This window comes from Sphaeramia orbicularis, chromosome 22, assembly GCF_902148855.1.
Source record: "Sphaeramia orbicularis chromosome 22, fSphaOr1.1, whole genome shotgun sequence".
Classification (NCBI taxonomy): Eukaryota; Metazoa; Chordata; class Actinopteri; order Kurtiformes; family Apogonidae; genus Sphaeramia; species Sphaeramia orbicularis.
Window position 1 is genome coordinate 17,291,437 of NC_043978.1, and position 22,547 is coordinate 17,313,983.

At 38.7% G+C, this 22,547-nt stretch overlaps 1 protein-coding gene and 1 long non-coding RNA gene across 2 annotated transcripts in view; one reads left to right on the top strand and one right to left on the bottom strand.

Annotated features, from left to right (window-relative positions):
* The window catches only part of gfra4a (GDNF family receptor alpha 4a), a 552,913-nt gene that overhangs the window by 515,541 nt on the left and 14,825 nt on the right, over positions 1-22,547 (bottom strand). The window lies entirely within an intron of this gene.
* Positions 20,454-20,949, top strand: LOC115414074 (uncharacterized). Its single transcript, XR_003934552.1, has 2 exons — positions 20,454-20,503; positions 20,865-20,949. It is a non-coding gene; the product is annotated as an uncharacterized LOC115414074 (long non-coding RNA).

The following is a 22,547-nucleotide window of genomic DNA, read 5'->3' on the forward strand; positions in this document are numbered from 1 at the left end:
CCACAAAAGTTGGGTTTGGACCTTTTCAGTGAAGCAGATTGCACACGCACTGGAGTGTTTCATTTGTGGGTGTATTGATCAGTAGGAGGGACTATAATGGTGCTAATTTGGAAAGATGCAATAACTTTGTAAGTAGGGATGTCGATATTGGCGATATTGGCATAAAAATTTAATATCGGTGAATATTGTTATCAGTTTTTTTGCCTATCATTAAAACCGATAAAATAATGCCTTGATTTCGCCGGCATTTACCGACGCGTAAATGAAGCATTGTTTGTAGCTGAAAGAAATGTGCAGTTTTCAAAATTGTACAGTAGAGTTGCCACACTGTAATACACTCATGGAGGGAGGGAGAGAAAATAAATAAATATGGCATTTTTTCTACAACTTAAGTTGAAGTATGTATTCTTTGCACAGACAGTGTTTACATTTTGAAAGCTTTGTTGCATTTGAGAATGCATCCAATGGGGCATCACAGTAAAATTAGGCATGATGTGTTAATTCCATGACAGGAGATATGTGATGTTACCTAAAATTAGTTTAATATCCCACAAATATCGGCAGCGGTATTGGTAGATATCGGAATCGGAAATTAAGCGTTGGACAATATCGGCATATCAGTTTTGGCAAAAAAGCCAATATCGGACATCCCTGTTTGTAAGAGTTCCTGACTTTGAGAAATAGCCATTGTGTCCATTTTTATGTCCAGTCTATGTAGGATCACAGCAGCTGTCAATCACCTCAAAGGCGGAGTTAGGAGCGTTACCTGGCAGCAACAACAGGACAAAACAACCAAAAGCATGAAACACTACTATTAGTAATTACTAATAGTAATTTTTATGCTGTTGTGTATTTGTGCGTGCTGTACCGCATTTGTCCAGCAGTCACCACCAAAGTGTTCTGGCCATAGCAACATCATTGTAAGGCAATTGTATTCCAAAATTACTAATATCTCCTAAAATATTGGTCCTATCAACTTGCCATTGTTGCAACGGTCCACCTTGACCAAAAATACATAAATATGCCAAACTGCAGCAGTCAGCTCTTTCCAGATTTTTTGGGAATCCCCGGACACACACACAGAGGCCAATTGGCTTTTATTATATAGATTAGTATCATACTGCACAACAGATGCTATTAAATCAGTCCTCAAGACCTAATAACACATTGCACCATAACCTGTTTATCTTCTTCCTTTTTAATGATAGGTTTCAGCAACAGGATCAACTTATTTTTGAAGTTTTGTTGCAGAAGTTTGAGAGTAACAGAAAACATTATGGTATACATCAACGGCACTTGGTCAATAGGGGGTGTAGGCGAGCCACTCCACTGAGAAGAAGAGCTGTTTCAATATTATGATATAAAACTTATGAGTCCTATAGTTCATGACAATATTTACTGGTTGTTTTTAACTCTATTTGATGAATTTTAGTAGAATTCCTGGTTGTAAAATGAGTTTGTATGTTGCTTGAGAAGCTTTCGCACATGACATAAGGCTGTGCTCTCATTGGAGGATTAACCCATAAAGACCCAATGCTACTTTTGGGGCAGTTCCCAATTTTTTTTTTTTTTTTTTTTTTTTTTTCACGATTGAACCTTTCTTAATTGATTTATCACCATTTATCATAATATTATCCACTCCATTTTGCATTATTTCAGTGAAAATCAAGTGTTTTCCTATATTTATTTGACTAATCATGTACTTTAATCATTATGCTGCGATTACATTTGAGGGTTATTGTACCAAAAACAGAGAAAACTTGAGAAAAAAATGACTTTTTCAGTAAAATCTATCATTAATTGAACATAAACCCAGTGTCTCCATCCACTGTCATTGATCCAACTCCATGGGTTTTACTGGTGAATCAATGTTGTAGATGACGATGGTGTTTCCACAGTAACTCCAGAACCTGCGAACATCCAAATGGGTCATATCTGATGACCGTGAAAAGATGAAAACTGTATTTTACACCAATTATTTCCATGTATTGATAGGATTAATGGCTCTAAACTTATTAAACAGTTTATATCCGTAGATGCTTTGGGTCACTGGCGTATATTTGAGTCTTTATGGGATTTTCTTATCCTTATGCGACTGGATGATTTTCACTCGGTTGCCAAGTCAAGTCGACTGGGATACAGATGCTTTCGGGAACCAGAATGGCCGTAAAGCAGACGATCAACCTGCTCCGAGTGTCACGGGTAACAAACTTCGTGTCCTGTTCAGCCTGTCAGACCTCTGTTTAGTCGCCTCTACCTCTGGGTTTTACAGAGGGACGACAGTTTAATGACGCATGAGGCCAAGCGCCACCTTCTATTCGGTTATGTAGGTTATATACGACCTCCACACAGCAGGTGGCAGGTGGTTAAGTGTGTAGGTCTGCATGAGGAATACAAATATAGTCTTTATCTCACTACAATTAACCCATAAAGACCCAAACAGGCACCAGCGACCAAGAGCATCTACTGATCTAATATGTTTAATAACTTCTGAACCACTAATCCTATCAATATGTGGAAATAACTGGTGTAAAATGCAGTTTGTCATCTTTTCATGGTCATCAGATATGACCATTTGAACATTCAGAGGCTTTGTAGTTACCGTGGAAACACCATCATCTTCTACAACACCGATTCACAAGTAGTTGGATCAATGACAGTGGATGGACACACTTGTTTCTAAAGTCTAAGAAAACATTATTAGACCATCAAAAGTCATCAAAAACAACGGTTATGCAATCAAGTACTAACTCCTGTGTGTATCATGTGACTAAAACAGACAGAAAAGAAAACATGGAATGTCTAAAAGAACTGTTTTTGTCAGTACAATGCCATAGATACTGATGTAAGAGCTGAAGTGATTTTGGTTTTTATCAAGAAAACATGGAAAATGGATAGAAATCAGCTCTGAAATTAAACTACTATGAGCTATTTTTGTTGTTATCATTATATTTGTCCAAACAAATGTACCTTTAGTTGTACCAGTCATTAAAATTGAAAAAAACAAGGGGTGGTTTAATAATTTTTTCCACGACTATATGTTATTAATCATATATTTTGATGAAAAAGCCACTTTTTCTTCAGTTTTCTCAGTTTCTGATACAATAACCCTCAACTTTAATCTGAGCTTTTACTAACATGTACATGATCAGTTGATTAAATATAGGAAAATACCTGATATTCACTGAAAAAAATGCAAAATAAAGAAAATCATATTACAATACACGGTGATACAGGGGTTGGACAAAATAATGGAAGCACCTTCACCTCAAGATGATAATGCCCCAATCCATACAGCTAGAATTGTTAAAGAATGGCATGAGGAACATTCTAATGAAGTTGAGCATCTCGTATGGCCGGCACAGTCCCCAGACCTCAACATTATTGAGCATTTATGGTCAGTTTTAGAGATTCAAGTAAGACGTCGATTTCCACCGCCATCGTCTCTAAAAGAGTTGGAGGGTATTCTAACTGAAGAATGGCTTAAAATTCCTTTGGAAACAATTCACAAGTTGTATGAATCAATACCTCGGAGAATTGAGGCTGTAATTGCCGCAAAAGGCGGACCTACACCATATTAAATTATATTTTGTTGATTTTTTAAGGTGTTTCCATTATTTTGTCCAACCCCTGTATATCACTTAAGTAAGGTTAAATATCTTTATTTAACTTCAGTCGTATTTTAGACTAAGGTTAAGTAAGTTACTTAGTCCAAATTGTGATATCTGCATAAAATCAGCAGTGTTGGGGAAGTAAACTTACACAGATATCACAGTTTGGCCAAAAATCTGACTCTGCTCTGAGGCTAATGCTGTAGAGAAAAAAAACATTCTTCAGTTTTCTGTTTCTGACATAATAACCCTCAACTTTAATCGGAGCTTTTATGAACATCTACATCAGTGTTTCTAAACCTTTTTTGAACAAACGTCCCCTGTCGTCATCATGAGCCTCCTGCTCCCCCTCCCCTGAAAAACATTTTGCAACAGGGATAGGGGGGGTGGACATTATATTGCTCTGTAGGTAAGGTAACGCTCCCCTCATTTCCTCATTATCCTCCTTGTCGCCCCCCCGACACCTATCCCCCCTTCAGCGCAATAAGTAAATAACAGTAAGTATTTTTCATATTCAACAAATTCTGTAATTCTATACCTGTTGTAAAGCACATTGAATCTGCCTCGTGCATGAAATGTGTTCTAAAAATAAAGTTGAACTGAATTGAGTAACACTGACTAACACCCCCTATTTGTACCTTAGTGCCCCCCCTCACCTTTCTCCTTCCGAACACCCCCTGACAGCGTCCCAATGCCCCCGTTGAGAAACACTGATCTACAATCTGTGTGTTGACATGACAACTTTTATTCCTGGTTTAATCTGAATAAACGTTAGATCCTATTTCAGATGACCATGTAAACACCTTATCCCAGTTGAAAAAGAATAGTTCGGAATAAATTTAAATCTGAATAAAGTCACTGGTTTAATCCCTGTTTAATTCCGAACTAAATTCTTCCTTGGACATGTAAACCCTTTGTTCCGTTTGGACTTTATTCCTGCCATTCTGCACATGCTCGTTGTCTTGTCCTGTTGCGATGATGCACACATTCTGTGCCGCCGGAAGAATATGCAATGCTAAACTGTTCCAGTAGGCTATTCTGATGGGATCTACCAGCCTGGAAAACCCTAAAGGAAAAGTTCATCACTTGTTTTTTATTAATTCATTTGTCATGCACTAATGAGTTCGATAAGTGGGCAAATCAGTTTGCACTGCAGTGCACCGATTGCCTTGTTCTCGCAGCCCTTCCATTAGCTTAGCTTAGTTTAGCCTAGCCTAGCTTAGCATAATCACTTCATTCCTTCATTCGTAGCCAGGCTTTTATAGGTGATTTGTAGTATTTTATGAGTGATTTTGTGAAATTCAGTTCTCCCTAATCATTCCTTTAGTCCGCTGGGGTCAATATGATCACAAACTGAGGCTCAAATCATGGCGATGTGACTTACTGCACTAATAAAATCTTGGGAAATAAAAACTAATGCAAAGCTAAAACGGTAAAGCAAAGCTAATTTAGCGCATGCATCCCTTCCAACAAAAAGATTTTCCAACTTCCGTCAACACAACAGTCCCAGGATTGTATGAGTGCAGTAAGTCGCAGATCTAAAGAAATAATTAGGGAGAATTAGATTTCAGAAAATCACTTACAAAAGACAACAAATCACCTTTAAAAAACTGGCTACGTGTGACCATGGAAATGCAGTGACTATGCTAAGCTAAGCTAACAGAAGGGCTGCCAGAACAAGGCAACATGAGCACTGCAGCGCAAACCCTTTAGCTCACTTATCTACCTCATTAATACCTCATGTAAAGCTTTATTCGGTTTAACATTTCCATGTAAACAGAAGAGAAAATACTTTAGTTCTGAAATTAATTTCTTCTGGAAAAATAAATTGGATTTTTAAAAAAATCATGTAACCGTACCCATTGTCAGTAAAGTAAATGTAGGAAAATACATGAATTTCACTGAAAAGAACACAAAATACACAGGATCATATTATAATAAATGGTGGTAAATCACTTAAAAACGAAATCTAGCGAAAAGTTCTTTTGGGAACTGTCATAAAAGTAGCTCTGGGTCTATATGGGTTAAAATGCAAGTAAAGTAAAACGAAGCATTATAAGTCGACAAATTCTTAAATACTGTGTTAATACTCAGGGGTGCCGCCATCAATTGTGGGCGCCGTGACAGCATAAACGTTTTGGACCCTTCATAAATTCAGTATCTTCTCAACCTGTCGGACCGGAGGTAAGGGGGGGGCATAACGTCACTTACACTAGCATGAAATGAAACTGAAACCTGACATACTTTCAACATCCGACTCCCGACTTCAATGCCTCTGTTACACATCGGATCTTACACTAAATTTTCACAACTTCTAATCCACTATTTTTACAATCTAAAACTTTAAAACTCATTGACCTTGTGGAATTCAAAACTATTCAAATAATATATAAAGCAAAGAACAATTTACTACCGGGCAATATTCAAGAAATGTTTTGTTAAAGAGAGGGAGGCTATGATTTACGGGGAAAATTAAATTTAAAGATTCATAAAGTACGCACTACATTAAAAAGTTTCTGAATCACCATCTGTGGAGTAAAACTGTGGAACAAATTGTGTGTGGAGATAAAACAAATATCAAACATAATTCAGTTTGAAAAAAAAAGATATAAAGAATTGATTCTTGTGAGGTACAGTATTTAATAATGACAATGAGGCCTGTTTGTTTATGGATGATGTACTGATAAATCTGCTGTAATTATTGAAGAGAATGTTTGATTTGTTGAGTCTGTTTGTATGACTGTACTGACATGAACATACTGTTGTGGATAATTCAGTTACTGCATTATGGATTGTTGTGGTTTGATGCTAAAATGAGGGAAATAGTATAGGCTGATTGTTGTATAAAGTTAATGATAAAGGTGTAAAAGCACTGAGGGGTAGGATTAATTAAGTTTATACTTCTTCCTACTCCTTTTCGACCATGCAAAATTCAGACTTGTATGTGCTTGAAGATAGATTCTGTCCATTTAAATGTTTTTGTTTTTTTTTTATGTCTTAATTTGTTTTCATTAATTCATTCATTCATTCATTATCCACTGCTTTATCAGGGGCCGGGTCGCAGGGGTAACAGTCTAAGCAGGGATGCCCAGACTTCCCTCTCCCCAGACACCTCCTCCAGCTCTTCTGGGGGGACCCCGAGGCGTTCCCAGGAGAGCCGAGAGACATAGTCTCTCCAGCGTGTCCTGGGTCTTCCCCGAGGTCTCCTCCCGGTGGGACATGCCCGGAACACCTCCCCAGGGAGGCGTCCAGGAGGCATCCGAAACAGATGCCCGAGCCACCTCAGCTGGCCCCTCTTGACGCGGAGGAGCAGTGGCTCTACTCCGAGCTCCTCCCTGGTGACTGAGCTCCTCACCCTATCCCTAAGGGTGCGCCCAGCCACCCTTAGGGATAGAGGAAACTCATTTTGACCGCTTGTATCCGGGATCTTGTCCTTTCGGTCATGACCCAAAGCTCATGACCATAGGTGAGGGTAGGAACGTAGACTGACCGGTAAATCGAGAGCTTCGCTTCTCGGCTCAGCTCCTTCTTCACCACAACCGACCGGTACAGCGACCGCATCATTGCAGACGCTGCACCGATCCATCTGTCAATCTCACGCTCCATCTTTCCTTCACTCGTGAACAAGACCCCAAGATACTTGAACTCCTCCACTTGGGGCAAAGACTCCCCACCGACCCGGAGAGGGCAAACCACCTTTTTCCGGTTGAGAACCATGGCCTCGGATTTGGAGGTGCTGATCCTCATCCCGCTCGCTTCACACTCGGCTGCAAACCGCCCCAGGGCACGCTGAAGGTCCAGGTTCGATGAGGCCAACAGGACAACGTCGTCTGCAAAAAGCAGAGATGAAATCCTGTGGTCCCCAAACCGGACCCCCTCCGGCCCCTGGCTGCGCCTAGAAATTCTATCCATAAAAATTATGAACAGAACCGGTGACAAAGGGCAGCCCTGCTGGAGTCCAACATGCACCTGGAACAGGTCTGACTTACTGCCGGCAATGCGAACCAGGCTCCTGCTTCGGTCATACAAGGACCGGACTGCCCTTAACAGAGGGCCCCGGACCCCATACTCCCGAAGCACCCCCCACAGGATACCACAAGGGAGACGGTCGAACGCCTTCTCCAAATCCACAAAACACATGTGGACTGGTTGGGCGAACTCCCATGAACCCTCGAGTACCCGATGGAGGATATAGAGCTGGTCCAGTGTTCCGCGACCAGGACGAAAACCACATTGTTCCTCCTGGATCCGCAGATTAATTTGTTTTGTTTTGTCTTATTTTCTTTGCATGTTCAAAATAAAAAAAAAAAAAAAAAATTAAAAATTAAAAAAAAAAAATCCACTGGACCCCCTCCACTGCTCTATGGGCCTCATGTATTTGTCATGTTTACCCCCCCTCCCTCCCCCCTTATCGGCGCCCTGGTTAATACTCTCCAGTGTTCTCCAGATCCAGCCACAACAGCTTTACATCAACGACTAAAACACAATAAACGTCCCTCATCGTCTTGAATGCAAAGATGAAGATTACCCGGTCCGCACAAACCAGAGCTGTGATGCATCTGCGATAAAAAGCACGACCGGAATACAATATAGGCGAGCAATGTGATTAATGCACAGGATCATATGAACAGAAGCCCGGGCCTCGTATTTATCTGCAAGGGTTTTTTTTTTTTTTTTTTCTTAATGCCATTTCATCTATGCAAGATGAGAATATGATTGTCACCTCTGACAGCGCTCTCAATAAAATGGTGGAGTAATAAGAGCCTTTATTGTATGAGGCTGGATAATGGTCTGCGCCACTTCCAATGAGACGCTCAAAGTTCCTTACACTAAAATACACATTGACAGACACACTTGCAGGCGTTAAGCACTGTGAACACTTGATGAAGGGCCTTGAAGTCTTGCTAGCTTGTTTCATTACCACTTGTCATTCTCTCTTCAGAACCACCTACGCTACCTTACCCCCACCCCCCCCACCCACCCACCCACAAAACTTTTTCTTCTGATTAATTGCAGCCTTTTAAGCTTTCTCACAATCAGCCCGGACCATTTTGCAGCCTTTTCATTACAAAGTTAAACGTCTGGCTATGGAATACTGTGGCAGTAAATGCCATATCCTTTCAGCACAGCAAGGGCAGGGTAATTGTCTCTGTGGCATAATCGTCCCTCAACAAAAGCCAGTGGAAATGACAGGGTTTTAACATAATAAGGAGCACTGTCATTTTGGTTTCACCCCTAAAAAAAAAAAAAAAAATCCTCGCTACCAGTATCGCTGCTTGGGTTTGACTCGCTCTGTTCCAGGGAATGTTTATCTCCATCTTAGGCCTCCATTTTGCTCTTTTCTTCAGCATCGATGGCCTGTAATTGCTTCCATCTGCTCTTTTTACATACAGTATTACTTGGCCTGGCAGAGATAACACAGTGCAGCCAGAAAAGCACTAAGACGGCAACGAACATGCGACTTTAAATGTCACCCAAACTTGCCTGTGACGATCAGACTTTGTACACTGTAAAAACAAACCTTTACAATCTACTTAATAAAAGTGAGATAACAATTTACACTCATTTTGGTTGAGTAGATTTCACCCCATATTTTGAGTAAAATGTAATTGAATATCCATGTGATTAAATAATCCAGTATGAACCATCCAGACCACTCAGGTGGTCTAGTGCTGCAGGTCTGCTCTGTGTTCCAAAAGTCAGAACTAAACATGGAGAATCAGCGTTCAGTTTCTATGCTCCGTATATTTGGAACAAACTACCAGAAAATATCCGGTCTGCTGAGAGTCTGAGTTCTTTTAAGTCAAGGTTACAGACTCACCTGTTCACTGCTGCCTTGGACTGCATTAGTATCATAATTTCACAAATATTTCTTTTCTATTTATGAGATTAAACTGTTAATTTAAAGTTTAATACTGTAAAAAACTAACAATAAAACGAGATAAAATTACAGACAATTAACTGTAAAAGAAGTATTTGTTCTTTAAGTTTAAAAAGACTTGTTAATTGACAAATGTCTTGTGTAATTACAGGAGGTTTCACAACAAAAATGTTGAATAAATGTATTTTTGTGAATGTATAACATGTATAAGCACTGATAAACTGTCCAAATACAGTTTTTATCAGTGGATTGTACAAGTTAGTCTCATGGAAAATTATTTCTATATATATTTATAGTTAATTTGACTGATTTAATACATGAAAATATTCTTTATTAAACAATAAAAAGTCAAAAAAAAGCAAAATCTCATGTAAAGTTAGGGCAAAAAACTGTATTTTAATTATGGAAAATTACCGTATTTTTATGAGATGGTTATTTTCCGTTATTTAATAGTATTTTTTTTGGTACCCCTGCTGCTGGAATAATACCGTTTTTTCACTTTTTTTTTTTTTTTCAGTGTACTATTGATTAAAATGTAACTGATTTCCATAGTTTGTATTTGCCAACCCCCAAAACCCTTTTTTACAGTGTACTTCGACTATTTTGTTGAGTCATTATGACAGTGAGAAAGGCAGCTTTTTTTTTTTTTTTTTTTTTTTTTTTTAAAGTTAATTTTTTTTCCTGTCAGAATATTATCACAGCGGGGAGACAGTTGACAAATTATATCAATAAATCAATCACACAAGATGGATTGAGTGTCATAAATGATATCTGGAAATGGGACGATCCCCGGTGCGGATTGGAACCAGCGCTCCAGTCAGCGTCGACTTCAGGGATGAGCAGACGCCCTGTAGTGCAACAGGTCCAGCGCATAAACACGAATCAGAAAAATGGAAGGGGTGTCACGGTAAATTTTGGGCTCCTAATCGAGCCGAAAGCACAAGGGATGCAAAGAGCAGCTCAGCTCTATAGAGGATCCATATCTCCTGTGTTAGATGCCCACTGACAGCTCCAACCTCATGCAAAAATAAATCCCCTGGCTGTGGCTGTCATACACAGATTATTCACATTCACATCCTCCTTTTCCTGCCATGTTTGCTCCTGTAATTCTCTGACAATATTCTCCCGCTTCTCTGTGTCAGCGGGAACTTAAACGCACTGGAGTATCCACTGAAACAGGAAGGGGGGGGGGGGGGAGGAGGGGGAGGAAGAAGATAAAGAGGAGAGGGAGGAGGAGGAGGAAGATAAAGAGGAGGAGGAGGAAAAGGAGGAGGGGGAGGAGGAAGAGGAGGAAGAAGATAAAGAGGAGGGGACGAAGAGGAAAAGGAGGAGGGGGAGGAGGAAGAAGATAAAGAGGAGGGGGAGGAGGAGGAAGTGGAAGAGGAGGAAGAGAAGGAGGAGGAAGAGGAAGAGGAGAAGAAAGAGAAGGAGGAAGAAGATAAAGAGGAGAGGAGGAAGAGGAGGAGGAGGGGGGAGGAGGAGGAAGAGGAGAAAGAGGAAGAGGGGGAGGAGAAGGAAGAGGAAGAGGAGGAAGAAGAGGGGAGGAAAGAGAAGGAGGAAGAAGATAAAGAGGAGGGGGAGGAGGAGGAGAAAGAGGAGGAAGAGGAGGACGGGGAGAAAGAGAGGGAGGAGGAAGAAGAGAAAGAGGGGGAGGAGAAGGAGGAGGGGGGAGAAATAGAGGGAGGAGAGGGAGGAGGAGGAAGAGGGGGAGGAGAAGGAAGATGAGGGGGAAGAGGAGGAGAAAGAGAAGGAGGAAGAAGATAAAGAGAAAGGGGAAGGAGGAGAAGAAGAAGAAGGGGAGGAGGAGGAGAAGAAAGGGGTGGAAGAGTAGGAAGAAGAGGTAATGAGGAAGAGAGGGAGGAGGAGGAAGAGAGGGAGAAACAGGAGAGGAGGAGGGGAGGAAGAGGACAAGGAGAAAAAGGAGGAGGAGAGGGAAGAGGAGAAGAAGGAGGGGAGGAAGAGGAGAAGAAGAAAAAGGAGGAGGAGGCAGAGGACGAGAAGAAGAAAAAGACGGAGGAAAATGAAAAAGAGAAGAATAAGAGCAAAAAGGAGGAGGAGGAGGAGAAGAAAGAGAAGAAGAAAGAGGAGGAGGAAGAACAAGAAGGAGGTGAATGCTGTACCAGCTTTAGAGACCCAGGAACAGAGAAGGAGGAGGATGAATTATACATGTGTTGGGGGGGGGGGGGGGTTGTCGTCAAATGAGGGGGGGGGGGGGTAGTTAAAGGGGGTGGGGTGGGGGTCTGTTGTGATGAGGGGATGGGTTTGAGATTTGTCAGAATAAATGCATAAAGCGCGAAGAGCCATAATATTATCTGTCACCATTCAAGGTTACAAACATGAGGGGAGAATTATTCATTCATATAAAACAGAGCAATGAGGCCTGGACCAGGGAGAGCAGGTTTAGACTGGGTCCTCTGGAGACCACTGAGGGGGTGTGTGTGGGGGGTGGGGGGTGGGGTTAATTGGGTAACTATTTATGAGATTCTTGTGTCTTTAACGTCCTGTGAAACGTTCAGATGTGTGCAGAGTGCAGATTTAAGGATGTGTGTCGTATGTAGGGGTCTGAAACATTTATAAGATGCATTTTTTAGTGAATATTTCTGTTTTTCTGCACCGTCATCATTATGGATCATGTGTAAAATTAAGCTACGTTTACAGACGATCATGCGTGACTTTTACAAATGTGAATAATGATGAATAAATGTTTTCAGAAACAGAAAAGTGATTACATTTTTATATTCATGTCATTCTCATACTTCACACTTTGCTCTTTTACATAAATTTTCTCTGCTTATTCGTTATTATTCTGCCACTTTAAGTTTTTTTTAGACTTACTTTTACTTCATTCCTTACAGCTTATTTTATCTCATTTGTAAAATAACGCCCTGTGAAACATTCAGATGTACAGATTTAAGGATGTGTGTTGTGGTAGGGGGTCTGAAACATCTAGAGCAGTGTTTTTCAACCTTGGGGTCGGGACCCCACGTGGGGTCGCCTGGAATTCAAATGGGGTCACCTGAAATTTCTAGTAATTGATAAAAAAATAAAACTTACTAATAAAAATGTACATTATATAGCCTAAATGTTGTCTAAAATTGATGTTTATTTGCAACATATTATCGCAAACTATTACATGATCAAAAACAAATTAATTTTAGCAAATAAAATGTCTCCGTTTTGAAGTCTGGGGTCGCCAGAAATTTCTAATAATTTATAAAAAAAAATTTAAAATTAAAACTTACTAATAAAAATTTACATTACATAGTCTAAATGTTTAAAATTAACATTTATTTTCAACATATTATAGCAAACTATTACACGATCAAAAACAAATTAATTTTAGCCAAATAAAATGTCTTTGTTTTGAAGTCTAGGGTTGTCTGAAATTTCTAATAATTTTTTTCAAAAAAATTTTAATTAAAACTTACTAATAAAAATTTACATTTTATAGTCTAAATGTTTAAGATTAATGTTTATTTGCAACATATTATAGCTAACTATTACACGATCAAAAACAAATTAAGTTTAGCCAAATAAAATGTCTCCGTTTTGAAGTCTGGGGTCGCCTGAAATTTCTAATAATTTATTTTTAAAAAATTAAAAATTAAAACTTACTAATAAAAATGTACATTACATAGTCTAAATGTTTAAAATTAATGTTTATTTGCAACATATTATAGCAAACTATTACACGATCAAAACAAATTAATTTTAGCAAATAAAATGTCTCTGTTTTGAAGTCTAGGGTCGCCTGAAATTTCTAATAATTTACAAAAAATAAAAATAAAAAACTTAAAACTTACTAATAAAAATTTACATTACATAGTCTAAATGTTTAAAATTAACATTTATTTGCAACATATTATATCAAACTATTACACGATCAAAAACAAATTAATTTTAGCAAAATAAAATGTCTCCGTTTTGAAGTCTGGGGTAGCCTGAAATTTCTAATAATTTATTTTAAAAAATTTTAAAATTAAAACTTACTCATAAAAATTTACATTATATAGCCTAAATGTTGCCTAAAATTAACGTTTATTTGCAAAATAGCATCGCAAACTATTATACGATCAAAAACAAATTAATTTTAGCAAATAAAATGTCTCCATTTTGAAGTCTAGGGTTGCCTGAAATTTCTAAGAATTTATTAAAAAAATGTAAAAAATTAAAACTGTGAGATAAACACAGATTTATGCAACTGTTTATCCACCTGTCCACCATTATCTAATAGAAGATTATTATATCCTGTGTAGATCAGTGTTCTTATTTCATATATCGGCCAATATATCGGTTATCGGCCAATATCGGATATCGGCCAATATATTGGATATCGGCTATTTTTTAGCCCCCAATATCGGTATCGGCTCCAAAAATCCCATATCGGTCGGGCTCTAGTATGTATATATATTTTATATATGTGCGTACGTATGTAGGTATAGTTTCGTAATCAGTAAGTATCTGTCGGATCAATAACTTTCACTTTCACATTGACATACTTCTGTGGGAGCGTGGGTATTTATATAGAGGCAGAGTTAATTTTCTGGATAATTGAGGCGTTCTTCTTCTGGTCTGTCCTGGATTATAGTGACATTCTGCACAGACACGCCTCTGCCTCCACTATTAAACCACCACACTAACTTTATCACTTCAGCCTCACATTCATTACAGCTCACACTTATTCTAGTCCTCATATCATATCATGTTAAAGGGGTCCATAGTCAGTAAGTACTTGTTTACCAAAATTTAGCAATAGTACTTTCAGTTTTTGTGTTTGTTTGTTTGCTTGTTTGTTTATTTCGAATTTGCATTAAAACCAAACAACTAAAGGATTATATAAAAGAAAGTCCAACATTTGAAAAAGGAGTGGGATAAAGTTTAATTTATAATCTCCCGCCCCCTTACCCCATCCTTCAACCTACCGTACATTCCTGTCAGATCCCATAAGAAACTCAAAAATCCTACACATATCAGACTAAACTCTGACTATGCACACATCTGGAACATGCTACATCTAGGCATGCACGATAATTGTTTTTACCACCGATACTGATAACCGATAACTTCCTGTTTCTTGTAACCAATCCCGATAACAAACAACAATCGTTCCCATTCTTCAAATTCTTTCACTATTATTTTGCATCAGTGGTAAATCACAGATAATAGTAAAATAAAGGTTTCTACTGAACCAAAATGGACAACAGACAAAGGCCCAATCCCAATTCACCCCTTGGCCCCTCCCCCTTGGCCCTTGCACTTGGCACTACCCCTTGAAACAGAGTTGCAGGGGTAGGGGTTGAAACATTCCCCTATTCAAGACCTGTTACGTCATTAGCGGTCATCGATGCCGATATAAACAGATGCAACGACTTTGCTTCCGAAAGAATTCACCATGCCGTCACCAGCTGTTACCGTCTCTGTTCCACGGGCTTTGGTCATCTTTTTGTGGCTATCAACCGCAAACCACAGAAATGCGATCTATAACACATTTAACGGCTGATCAAATGATTAAGTTGTTCATGAAGAAAATACGTATATTTGTGTGTTTCTTTCATCACGCTGCTGCACTTTTTTGCTGTGTTTACCTCCATCTTGCCAATTATTTGAAGAGAATTATGGGACATTTCTCCTACCCCTCCATTTGTAATGCAGTCCTGAAAAATCTCAGTTTTGGACCAAAACAGCCAAAACAACTCTTTGATCTTCCTCTTGGTCTTGCAGCTGTAGCAGAGAGTATGGAACTGAAAACCCTTTGACTGACAAACAGTGGACTGACCAGACCTCTTCTTCTTCTTCTTGGTTTTTATGGCGGTTGGCAAGGCAACAACGTGCACTGTCTACTGGTGAAACACGCAAAATCTAAGCAATTTAGGCTACATTTAGATGGTAATGATCTGAACCGAAAACACAAAAGTGGCGTTGCGTTCTCACTTTTAATTCTGCATTTAGACATGCATTTTTTGGGGAAAATCTACATGCAGACGGACACGTAAAAGTGTGTGAAATGCCCTATTTATCGATATAGTATGCACGCCAGGTGACATCACCACCACCAAGACCAAGCGCCTGCGTAGAACCGTTCTACTTCTCTTCCTGTTTCTCTACTAGCGCGAAATACAATCACAAAACAGGAAACACAACATGGCGAAGCAACACACAAAAACTGACAATTTTGTCCAGACAGACGAGGAGGCGTAGTTATGGTTAGATTACATCAGGGGTGTCCAAACTTTTTTTCAAGAGGGCCAGATCTGATAATGTGGACATTGCCAGGGGCCAGTGGTCCCTTCTGACGTTTTTTAAACAGTAAAAATTACATATAAATGCGCTGTTCTACAACAATTTTATTTTCATTGTCACAATATCGTTTTTTTTAAATGGCAATGTAACCAAATCTAAGCCACTGAGGTGTGAACAAATTAAAAACAAAAACAAAAAAAAACAAAACAGTTCTGCCTTCCTTTCACATCTGGAGTCAGATAACACAGAACAAACTGTATAGAGTATCTTAAACTTCCAAGTTGATAAAAATCTTAACCCCACATTCATTTTAAACATGACTTATATGAGTAATCATTACTCATATATTACTCAGTAATGCAAAGTCTGTTAACGTTTAAGATGAAAACATATGACTCTTACTCTTGTCTTTCACAAAATCATTCAGAAAGTAATATTTGTGTCACATCTACAAGTACATAACACCAGCAGTTAGAGGCAACTAACCTGGCAACTTGGTAGCCTGCCTTGGTGGTGAATTCATTGAACTCACATGTTCACATGAAGAGTCACTGTTGTGAGTTTAAAGCATCTTGAATGCTTGAAAGCAGCTTGAAAGCAGCTCACTCCCTGCTAGCTTGTCATATGCGTTAGCATGTTTTGCCTGCTCGTGTCTCTTTACATTGAATTCTTAAACAAGGCAACAGTCTCTTGACAAATTACGCAAACATAATTGCCTCAATTTTCAGTGAAAAAAAATTGTAATTCCCATCTCTCCTGGAAGCGGCGGCCCTCACTGTCAACTTTCGTTTTTTTATTTACAGGCGCCGTGGTTAGAAATTAGCGAAAAAGGTTCACGGCGAAGTCACAGAGCCAGATAGAGTTAGAGTGGTGCTGCCACCATGAGGTGAAAGGAGAAACTGCATTTGGAACCTTTTATGATTCATGTACTCAGTTCAACAGTCCAAGCGGGCCATAAATAATATAATATAAAACCCAAGCTGTGGGCCGTATAAAATCTGACCGCGGGCCGTGATTGGCCCCCGGGCCGGACTTTGGACATGCCTGGATTACATAGATGGTAGGGATGTAAAAAATTAATTGACTAACGATTAATTGTCAATAAGAATTTGCTCGATTAAATTATTAATTGTCGGTTAATTGCCCTTTTCCGCCCGTCCAAACCTGTCCGAAGGCTGCCGGTTTGTTGCGACGCAGCAGCTGGGATAGCCAGTCATTGAACCGGATCATGGCGTTGATGAGTTAGAATGTCTTTATGGACACGGTGGAGCCAAACACAGACCGGCCCATCTGTTTGTGGGGGCGGTGCACCCCCAAATAAATACACACACAAATGCGGGGTCAGTATCGGAGCGTTTTCCCTGGAGGTTGGTGTAGTCTACAGTCAGTGAAAAGTTTCACTTTCACTTCTGGGGGGGTACAGACTGCACCGTACCCCCATAGTATTAGAAGTAGGACGGAAAGTGACGCACGCACACGAGTAGAGGAGTACTACCCCCCCCCATTACACACCACTACATCAACAGATGAATTTCGCAGGAAACACTGACTGTATCCAATGGTTCAATAAATCAATCATTAAGGAATATGAAATGCTTTTTTCATGAAGTGTATAATCAATATTTAGCTTTTATTCTTATAGACTGTCTTGAAAAAGAAATTCAGGTTCTCAGGAAAATCACCACTTATCAATTAATCGTTAATCAATCGATAAGGGCAACCAACTAACAATTAATGAATTAATCGATAATTTGCATCCCTAATAAATGGAATTATAAATATGCATTTTTTTTTTTACTGTTCTTTAATGTTTTAGTTTTTACTAATGTCTGGGTTTTTTAATGATAAACAGAAATAGTTATAAATATGCATTTTTTACTGTTTTTTTAATGTTTTAGTTTTAATTAATGTCTGTTTTTTTAATGATAACATCAGCCTGCCCAGGGATTACAGGTGGAAATTAGCACTAGTGCTAGAACCTGGCACACTACATCTCTCCTTTTTAAGGTTAATGTATGTTTGTGCATTGTCCCTGTCTAAATAAAGAAATAAAATGAAGTGAAATGAAATTAGAATAAATAATCTGACATGTTTTCATGCCTGTGATGGAAACTGTATGCGACGAGAGTAGAGCGTTTTTCAGATTTCCGCTCTGGAAGGTAATTTCACTTTTTTTGCATTTTCAACCCCTAAAAACGCTGTTGCCGTCTAAACAAAAGACACATCTGATACAATATTTTGTCGTTTTCACCTGAGAGCGCTGTCGTGTAAACTGGGCCTTAGATTTAATATTATGAGCTCTATTCATTGGTGAAAACTTTAATTATCGGAATTATCGTCATTTTTTCTAATATCGGACCTATCATTATTGCTGCTGACAGTTATTGTGCATCCCACACATGAAAAGTCAACTATAAGCCCCAAGTCCGACTGAAACTCTGTCTTGTTTCTTTAAATGTGTTGTTTGTTTTCCTGTTACTCATGTTATTAGTTTTAATTATTTGACAGTACATGGCAGTATTTGTACTCCCGCTCGACGAAACATGTGTATCCTCAACGGTTCTTAACATTTAATATGTTACATGAATGAATTTATGAACATTTCTTGCGTTATAAACTGTACTTTTACTGCTCTTCATTAATATTCATGCACTTCATTAATATTCATATTAAACCAGCTATAATTTATATTGTAATGAATATTATAATGGATCAAATCAGCTCGCTGTATTATGGAACAGTCATTGTGAATATCTGGAATGACCACACAACTCTCAGCCTTTCAATGTTCTGAGTGTGTGTCATAGTATCATTTTACACCTATCACTAGTATTTTTATGTATATTGTTGGCGTATGACTGTTTCAAAATACACATCAGCCACATGTACACACACCGGCCACTTTATTAGGTACACCAATATCTGAAAGTCAACCACATGGCAGCAACTCAATGCTTTTGTACATGTAGATATGGTCAAGATGATCGACTGAAGTCCAAACAGAGGATCAGAATGTGGAAGAAAGGTGATTTAAGTGACCAAAATGCATAAAAAAAAACAGACTAAATAAAATTATTTTCCCTTTCAAACCTCCTCAAAGGAAGTTTTAAGTCGAGTAACACTCCAGAAGATGTACACTATATGGACAAAAGTGTTGGGACATGTTGAAATCAGGTGTTTCATTTCTAACAACTATTCTTACTACTACTCTTTTTTCAAAAATATACATATATCAGGGATTAAAGCAAAAAATTTTCATCTGACTGAAAATTTTCTTCTGGTCAAAATCATTGGCCACTATTAAAAATGATGCAATACAATACTACTATAGCGTACGAGTTTATATAGTCAAATTTGGCACTACTGTAAAACACACTGAATGGGAGAGTGTACAGGTGTAGAAGATTAGTAACATGGATAGAAAAAATGTCATGAGTGGTAATGGTGGGGGGTCTGGGGGTCCTCCCCCAGAACATTTTTAAAGCTTCAGGTCAATTTTAGTGCTCTCTGGTTAATTTTAAAGGGTATGAAAACCTCTGAAGCAAGTGAAAATAATAACTAGAAGAAAACCTTACTGCAAAAAATGAGTGAAAAACTTTTTATTTAACAATTTAGGAACTCCTAAAACATAACTCCAACTCCAACAGCACATGAATTTTGGGGAAAATGTCTGTGTAAATGTAACCCTGACCAACTAATCTTTTATTTTTTCTGCTATTTGGCACTGCGAATACCAAGGGTGTTACTCATTCATTCAATTTTATCTTCATACTGTACCACACAGATAGAAATAAGATGCTAAACAGGTCAAAATAAAGCACTTATGCAGTCGGGCGCGTAACTGCGTAAGGCCGCGGCGCGCACAGCCGCACACACGGGAAGGGCACATACACACAAACGCACATACCAGTCATATACCGGCAAGAGGAGATAAGCTATTAACCCAAACATGAAGGTCCATGTAGATCAGTTCTGTCTTCTTCCCTTTTCGCTGTGGTTCTTTCATAATGAAAGCTACTTGTTAGCACTAAACTACAGTTAGCGTCTGGAGGCTGAACTTCAGTAAAGCTGAACTTGTCCATGTGTTTCTGAGGCACAGAATGAGCAGCGTTTCCTTCCAAAGAGAAATAGTCATCAGTCTCTCCTCCCGACATAAAAATAAAGAAGTCATCTTATTATCATCACTGTTAAACCTATCAGCCCACTGTGCGTGGCGTGCCTGGGTTAAACACCTGCAGACCCAGGACAGCAGACCCAGGACAGGATCGCGGTGCCGACTGGACTCCGCAAAACATGTGGGGAAGTTACTTCAATATGACTTTTTTCCCCCCTCAATTTTTCCATTTGACGGAAATCCGTCGTGGTGACGGAGAACTTTAATCCCTGACATATATCATTGTAAATACTGTAAAAAATGCTCTCTTTTAGCGCTATTATGGCTGGTTATGCAACTTTGTAATTTGTTCTGACTGTTTTATCTGCCTGTCATGCTTCTCGACTCACCTACCTGGTTAAATACAGGTTAAATAAATTAAATTAAATATGTTTGTAAATAAATGACCAACATCCTGTTTTTGTTCCATATTTGTTGACTCCTAATCTAAATGAATGGAAATTTGCAGCACAGGAACATATTCCAGAAGTCAGGCTAAAACTAAATGTAATGTAGGATGTTTCCACTAGTCGCTTTTCCATTGACCCTCAAATTGCACAAGTATAACTTTCGCCAAAAGTTTCATTTTTCGATTAAAAGTTGTTGCACTGGCAAGAGGTGGTTCTTCAGGCATAGCGCAATTGGTATATCACGTAAAACTGCAATGGAAAGACCTTTTTTTCGCAACTAGAGTCAGGTGAATTAAAAAAACGGATGTTGACATACGTTACAACAAGCGAAAAAGAAGAAGAAACATGCCGCGGTATGTGTGGACACACCAGGAAACCCAATCATTTTTTAATTCAGACATTTAATTTAGACATTTTTTAACTTTACACATTTAATGAGTTTACCGGTTCAGCCTAAATGTCTTTCAGTAGTTGCTTTTCCAATGACCCTCAAATTGCGCGAATACACCTTGCGCATAAGAATTTACCGACAATTTCACCAAAACCACAAGTTTTTCAGCTGGCAAGAGTTGGTTTTTGGGGCGTAGCGCAACTGCTATATCACGCAAAACTGCAATGGAAAGACCTTTGTCTGCAACTATAGTCATGTGAATTTAAAAAAAAACGGATGTTGACGGACTTTACGACAAGCAAAGAAGAGTTTTAAAAGAAACATGGCGCAGTATGTGTGGACACACCATGGCAACCGAATCATTTTTTAATTTAGTACGGGATAGGGGGGTAATATATAATAATAATAATAATGAATATATCTGTAAATCAACACCATATTTACGTTCGTCGCCATGTTTATGGAATGACTTCTCATGTCGTCTTGTGATAATAAATAAACAAATCATCGCATTTGTGATTTCAGGGAAAAACCAACATTATGCACTTGTGTTTTTTCCACATTTAGTAAATATCATTAAAGTTTTGCGCACATGTCCAATGGAAAAGCGACTACTGTTAACAAATGGGTCAAACTCGACCTGAATGAATCGTTAGGTACAGGTTACTTATTGTATAATTACTGTTTCCTCGTGTTCTTTCACATATTTTTCTAATTGGCTTCGTATCCGTCCTGGAAACAGAGTCTGATGTCCACATCTGCTGTTACTCCAGTGGGATGTTATTAAAGTTTGTTGGCCGACTCTGAGACTCGCAGCAGTTTTTCTGACGGAAGACTGACCTGTTAACGCCAGCATTTCTACACATCTACGTCTAAACTTCTCAGGGAAATCATGCAAGACCACAATCCCTCTGACGTAAAGAAACCAGCTCGGACAAACCGATCGGAAACCTCAGCACCGCTCACGAAACAAAAGAGCCCGAGAACAAACCAAACCCCAGAATAATGCCTGAGTAATTGTTTTTCATCTTTAAAATGATTCCATTGAGCTTCAGTAAATGATAACGTATTCATCTGGACTGGAAAGTTAATCAGTAAATGATTACCTAGTGATGAATGGTAATGAGCAGTCAGCTTTATCTCAGAGCTGTGTTATTAAATCTGTAATTACTTTTGGTAACTTTCTCTCGAGTCCTCGGAATGTGAAATCAAACCACTCTTTCGGTTCCACTCTGTGTATTTGTAAGTGTTCCTCTGGCATTAGGAACAAGAACAAGACACGACGGTACAGTTCAGATATTTTTTTAACCCTTTATCGGGCAAGTGACTATTTTTGGTCATTTCCACATACATTACAAGACAGTGACAGTAACGGTGAGTACAGTGAGTAAACAATCTCAGGTCCAATATGGTCTACAGGGTCTGTAAGGTCCACCTCTGCATGTGTTTTTCTTGTATTTCTTATTTATTTTTTGCCACTTAAGGGTAAAAAACCAAATATGGTAACTTCATTAACCTTGATTTTCTACATGACAATGAAAAACGTTGAAAAATTTCACAAAAGTAATAACGTCTTGTCATGTCTTCCAATAATATTTCAGAATTTCAAAGTATTTCTATACGTGCCCTATAAAGGGTTAAAAGGTAATTTTAGCTGTTAACCCTTTATTGGGCAAGTGACTATTTTTGGTAATTTCCACATACATTACAAGACAGTGATAGCAACAGTTCTAGTGAGGACAGTGAGTCAACAATCTCAGGTCCAATGTGGTCTACAGGGTCTGTAAGGTCCACCTCTGCATGTGTTTTTCTTGTATTTCTTATTTATTTTTTGCCACTTAAGAGTAAAAAACCAAATATG